A 6,644-nucleotide genomic window follows, 5' to 3' on the forward strand; every position below is an offset into this window, starting at 1 on the left:
ACGTTGTAGCGAGAGCGCGCATCGATATAAAGCGCCCCGAGTGTTAAGCGACGCGTCTCAGTTTCAGAAGAGTCTTTATTGCGACCGGCGTAAGCCCCAGGAGACTGCCTGTGCACATCAAGGTGATGCAACCCTTTTCCAACGTTGTAGCGAGAGCGCGCATCGATATAAAGCGCGCCGAGTGTTAAGCGACGCGTCTCAGTTTCAGAAGAGTCTTTATTGCGACCGGCGTAAGCCCCAGGAGACTGCCTGTGCACATCAAGGTGATGCAACCCTTTTTCTAACGTTGTAGCGAGAGCGCGCATCGATATAAAGCGCCCCGAGTGTTAGGCGACGCGTCTCAGTTTCAGAAAATCTTTATTGCGACCGGCGTAAGCCCCAGGAGACTGCCTGTGCACATCAAGGTGATGCAACCCTTTTCTAACGTTGTAGCGAGAGCGCGCATCGATATAAGGCGCCCCGAGTGTTAAGCGACGCGTCTCAATTTCAGAAAATCTTTATTGCGACCGGCGTAAGCCCCAGGAGACTGCCTGTGCACATCAAGGTAATGCAACCCTTTTTCTAACGTTGTAGCGAGAGCGCGCATCGATATAAAGCGCCCCGAGTGTTAAGCGACGCGTCTCAGTTTGAGAAGAGTCTTTATTGCGACCGGCGTAAGCCCCAGGAGACTGCCTGTGCACATCAAGGTGATGCAACCCTTTTCTAACGTTGTAGCGAGAGCGCGCATCGATATAAAGCGCGCCGAGTGTTAAGCGACGCGTCTCAGTTTCAGAAGAGTCTTTATTGCGACCGGCGTAAGCCCCAGGAGACTGCCTGTGCACATCAAGGTGATGCAACCGTTTTTCTAACGTTGTAGCGAGAGCGCGCATCGATATAAAGCGCCCCGAGTGTTAAGCGACGCGTCTCAGTTTCAGAAGAGTCTTTATTGCGACCGGCGTAAGCCCCAGGAGACTGCCTGTGCACATCAAGGTGATGCAACCCTTTTCTAACGTTGTAGCGAGAGCGCGCATCGATATAAAGCGCCCCGAGTGTTAAGCGACGCGTCTCAGTTTCAGAAGAGTTTTCATTGCGACCGGCGTAAGCCCCAGGAGACTGCCTGTGCACATCAAGGTGATGCAACCCTTTTTCTGACGTTGTAGCGAGAGCGCGCATCGATATAAAGCGCCCCGAGTGTTAGGCGACGCGTCTCAGTTTCAGAAAATCTTTATTGCGACCGGCGTAAGCCCCAGGAGACTGCCTGTGCACATCAAGGTGATGCAACCCTTTTCTAACGTTGTAGCGAGAGCGCGCATCGATATAAGGCGCCCCGAGTGTTAAGCGACGCGTCTCAATTTCAGAAAATCTTTATTGCGACCGGCGTAAGCCCCAGGAGACTGCCTGTGCACATCAAGGTGATGCAACCCTTTTTCTAACGTTGTAGCGAGAGCTTGCATCGATATAAAGCGCCCTGAGTGTTAAGCGACGCGTCTCAGTTTGAGAAGAGTCTTTATTGCGACCGGCGTAAGCCCCAGGAGACTGCCTGTGCACATCAAGGTGATGCAACCCTTTTCTAACGTTGTAGCGAGAGCGCGCATCGATATAAAGCGCGCCGAGTATTAAGCGACGCGTCTCAGTTTCAGAAGAGTCTTTATTGCGACCGGCGTAAGCCCCAGGAGACTGCCTGTGCACATCAAGGTGATGCAACCGTTTTTCTAACGTTGTAGCGAGAGCGCGCATCGATATAAAGCGCCCCGAGTGTTAAGCGACGCGTCTCAGTTTCAGAAGAGTCTTTATTGCGACCGGCGTAAGCCCCAGGAGACTGCCTGTGCACATCAAGGTGATGCAACCCTTTTCCAACGTTGTAGCGAGAGCGCGCATCGATATAAAGCGCGCCGAGTGTTAAGCGACGCGTCTCAGTTTCAGAAGAGTCTTTATTGCGACCGGCGTAAGCCCCAGGAGACTGCCTGTGCACATCAAGGTGATGCAACCCTTTTTCTAACGTTGTAGCGAGAGCGCGCATCGATATCAAGCGCCCCGAGTGTTAGGCGACGCGTCTCAGTTTCAGAAAATCTTTATTGCGACCGGCGTAAGCCCCAGGAGACTGCCTGTGCACATCAAGGTGATGCAACCCTTTTCTAACGTTGTAGCGAGAGCGCGCATCGATATAAGGCGCCCCGAGTGTTAAGCGACGCGTCTCAATTTCAGAAAATCTTTATTGCGACCGGCGTAAGCCCCAGGAGACTGCCTGTGCACATCAAGGTAATGCAACCCTTTTTCTAACGTTGTAGCGAGAGCGCGCATCGATATAAAGCGCCCCGAGTGTTAAGCGACGCGTCTCAGTTTGAGAAGAGTCTTTATTGCGACCGGCGTAAGCCCCAGGAGACTGCCTGTGCACATCAAGGTGATGCAACCCTTTTCTAACGTTGTAGCGAGAGCGCGCATCGATATAAAGCGCGCCGAGTGTTAAGCGACGCGTCTCAGTTTCAGAAGAGTCTTTATTGCGACCGGCGTAAGCCCCAGGAGACTGCCTGTGCACATCAAGGTGATGCAACCGTTTTTCTAACGTTGTAGCGAGAGCGCGCATCGATATAAAGCGCCCCGAGTGTTAAGCGACGCGTCTCAGTTTCAGAAGAGTCTTTATTGCGACCGGCGTAAGCCCCAGGAGACTGCCTGTGCACATCTAGGTGATGCAACCCTTTTCTAACGTTGTAGCGAGAGCGCGCATCGATATAAAGCGCCCCGAGTGTTAAGCGACGCGTCTCAGTTTCAGAAGAGTATTTATTGCGACCGGCTATAAGCCCCAGGAGACTGCCTGTGCACATCAAGGTGATGCAACCCTTTTTCTAACGTTGTAGCGAGAGCGCGCATCGATATAAAGCGCCCCGAGTGTTAAGCGACGCATCTCCGTTTCAGAAGAGTATTTATTGCGACCGGCGTAAGCCCCAGGAGACTGCCTGTGCACATCAAGGTGATGCAACCCTTTTCTAACGTTGTAGCGAGAGCGCGCATCGATATAAAGCGCCTCGAGTGTTAAGCGACGCGTCTCAATTTCAGAAAATCTTTATTGCGACCGGCGTAAGCCCCAGGAGACTGCCTGTGCACATCAAGGTGATGCAACCTTTTTCCAACGTTGTAGCGAGAGCGCGCATCGATATAAAGCGCGCCGAGTGTTAAGCGACGCGTCTCAGTTTCAGAAGAGTTTTCATTGCGACCGGCGTAAGCCCCAGGAGACTGCCTGTGCACATCAAGGTGATGCAACCCTTTTTCTGACGTTGTAGCGAGAGCGCGCATCGATATAAAGCGCCCCGAGTGTTAGGCGACGCGTCTCAGTTTCAGAAAATCTTTATTGCGACCGGCGTAAGCCCCAGGAGACTGCCTGTGCACATCAAGGTGATGCAACCCTTTTCTAACGTTGTAGCGAGAGCGCGCATCGATATAAGGCGCCCCGAGTGTTAAGCGACGCGTCTCAGTTTCAGAAGAGTATTTATTGCGACCGGCTATAAGCCCCAGGAGACTGCCTGTGCACATCAAGGTGATGCAACCCTTTTTCTAACGTTGTAGCGAGAGCGCGCATCGATATAAAGCGCCCCGAGTGTTAAGCGACGCATCTCCGTTTCAGAAGAGTATTTATTGCGACCGGCGTAAGCCCCAGGAGACTGCCTGTGCACATCAAGGTGATGCAACCCTTTTCTAACGTTGTAGCGAGAGCGCGCATCGATATAAAGCGCCTCGAGTGTTAGGCGACGCGTCTCAGTTTCAGAAGAGTCTTTATTGCGACCGGCGTAAGCCCCAGGAGACTGCCTGTGCACATCAAGGTGATGCAACCCTTTTTCTAACGTTGTAGCGAGAGCGCGCATCGATATAAAGCGCCCCGAGTGTTAAGCGACGCGTCTCAGTTTCAGAAGAGTATTTATTGCGACCGGCGTAAGCCCCAGGAGACTGCCTGCGCACATCAAGGTGATGCAACCCTTTTTCTAACGTTGTAGCGAGGGCGCGCATCGATATAAAGCACCTCGAGTGTTAAGCGACGCGTTTCAGTTTCAGAAGAGTCTTTATTGCGACCGGCGTAAGCCCCAGGAGACTGCCTGTGCACATCAAGGTGATGCAACCCTTTTTCTAACGTTGTAGCGAGAGCGCGTATCGATATAAAGCGCCCCGAGTGTTAGGCGACGCGTCTCAGTTTCAGAAAATCTTTATTGCGACCGGCGTAAGCCCCAGGAGACTGCCTGTGCACATCAAGGTGATGCAACCCTTTTCTAACGTTGTAGCGAGAGCGCGCATCGATATAAGGCGCCCCGAGTGTTAAGCGACGCGTCTCAATTTCAGAAAATCTTTATTGCGACCGGCGTAAGCCCCAGGAGACTGCCTGTGCACATCAAGGTGATGCAACCCTTTTTCTAACGTTGTAGCGAGAGCGTGCATCGATATAAAGCGCCCCCCCAAGTAACCACGGATATCCGGGCGACGTCCGACGGACGTCCTTTCTGGATATTCGGGATGTCCGTGGGATATCCATGAATGTCCGACGTACGTCCGAGGGACGTCCCTGGGGAATCCAAAGGTAACCGCTTTGGCATCCGTAGTACGTCCGACGCGGACATCCAGCATGGACATTCAGGGGACGTTCAGGATATATATATATATATATATATATATATATATATATATATATATATATATATATATATATATATATATATATATATATATGTGTGTGTGTATGTGTGTGTGTGTCTTCCCGGGGATATTCCAGATATACACATGCCTTGAAGCGACAATAGTGGCCGGGACACATTCAAGCACCGGACCATTATATATATTACATCGGTCTAATGCTTGAATGCATTCTTGTTTTAAATAAACGAGAAATGAACTTACACCTACTTCCAAATACAATTAAACGTTTATTGTCACCTTATACATATACATAAAAAGACCAATAAGCAGATATATGCGTACTGTTCAAAGAACAAATAAATACACGGATAAAGAAGAAAACTTGCAATTTCAATAGCACAACACAAGGTAGAGAACAGCAGAACAAAAATACTGATTGCCCACCCTGCTTTGACATTTGAGTTTGCAGCATGGAATAAAAAGAAAGAGCAAAAATACATCAATTAGCATTATTAAGCAGCGAAAGCAACAGAAATGACATGAAGGAATTAATCTTGACTACATCACTTCACTAGCACTCTGCGACACGGGCACAAAAAATGACATTAACTGGCTAATGCCTTAAACTTTCGGACATGCTTAATGGTATTGCAGCTTAAATGTTATTCGCGACGTAGTGCGTTCTCGTAAGTCAACTTGCCGTCAAATGCGTACTCTCGTTCCCAATGTCTCCACATTCTGACGTGGCTAAACGAACTATTAGTGAAGAACAATCAATATATTCTTCACTTTCTTTAAACAATAGCTCTTTCTCGTGGCGTAGTGCGTTCTTACAATTATTAAAACTCACTTGGCCATCGAATGCGTACTCTCGTTTACAATGTCCCCGCCGTGGCCGTAGTGACCATATTCTCACGATATTAAACAAACTTGTAGATAAAAACAACTAATATATTCTTCACTTTTTTAAAAGGAGCTTTTTATTTTCGTAGAGATCAGCAGGCGATCTTGCCGCTACTGACGGCTACAGCTCTGATCATGAGCGCATTAGCCAGGAGAAGCTCTTTGCCAGGAGAATGAAAGGGCGCCGATGAAGAGTCCGCGGTAGCTAAAGAAAATGTAGACTCCGAGGTCCTGCTTACCAGAAAACCCGCATTGACTTGTGCGTACACCACTCCTAAGGGATCCTGTTCCGTTCTCACAGCGAAGTGAACCATCCGAAGCGTCACGTAGAGTATATCCATCAGGGAAGCAAGGCACATTGTCCTTAGTGCGCGTAGTGTCACAACCACCGTCCTGAACTTCCGATGTCGCCTCGGTGCAGCGACCAGCATCACAAGGCGTACAAATGTTTGCAGGGACAGCCCGACCGCACATGTTAATGCATGCGTGCGGGGTATACGCGCCACTGCACAGTTCTAGACTTGCGAATTCTCGAGCTGTTGACTGCTGGCTGCCGGTGCGAGATCCGAAGTCCTCGAATATCGTCTTTGTTTCCAGCGACGCTCTTTTTCGCGCGTGCGGCTTCTCCCGCAGTCTAGGCATCCTGGCACCTGTGAAGAAAACACATTTCAATGCCCAAACGAATTAAAAAAGAAATCGATGTAGCTGTCATACCTTGGTAGCTGAGTAGGAGACTTCGGCAGGCACGGAAGGTGACAAACGCTGCTCCGCTGCCCTTAAAACGATCGCAGAATGAAAAATGGCGTGGCGACGATGGCTAGAGCTTGGATTGGATTGGATGACTGCAGCGTTCTGCTTTGCCAAGGTTCTAACACTTCCACGCGCATCTACGCAAACATAAATAGGTTTTTAAAATATTCTATTATTACACAGTGAAATATTTACTTATTCTGGGAATATTCGGTATCTGATTTTCGAGTTTTTAGTTTCTGCTAAAGCTGTCAGCGCCAGAAAAACATAGCCTTTGAGATTACTGTCAATGCATGGCGGCTCTGACGCATTATAGCTTTCATAATCGCTTTCAACGCATGCAGCCACCAAAAGCGTAGCCTTTGAGATTTGTTTTTGTTACCTATAATGATATT

The 6,644-nt window shown here is 49.4% G+C and overlaps 1 long non-coding RNA gene across 1 annotated transcript; it reads right to left on the reverse strand.

Moving 5' to 3' along the window:
* Window positions 1–4,863: 4,863 nt before the first annotated feature.
* On the reverse strand, window positions 4,864–6,334 carry LOC139057163 (uncharacterized). The gene is made up of 2 exons (XR_011512607.1): window positions 6,214–6,334; window positions 4,864–6,149 (listed from the first exon to the last, which is right to left on the reverse strand). It is a non-coding gene; the product is annotated as an uncharacterized lncRNA (long non-coding RNA).
* Window positions 6,335–6,644: the final 310 nt, after the last annotated feature.

This window comes from Dermacentor albipictus, chromosome 1, assembly GCF_038994185.2.
Source record: "Dermacentor albipictus isolate Rhodes 1998 colony chromosome 1, USDA_Dalb.pri_finalv2, whole genome shotgun sequence".
Classification (NCBI taxonomy): Eukaryota; Metazoa; Arthropoda; class Arachnida; order Ixodida; family Ixodidae; genus Dermacentor; species Dermacentor albipictus.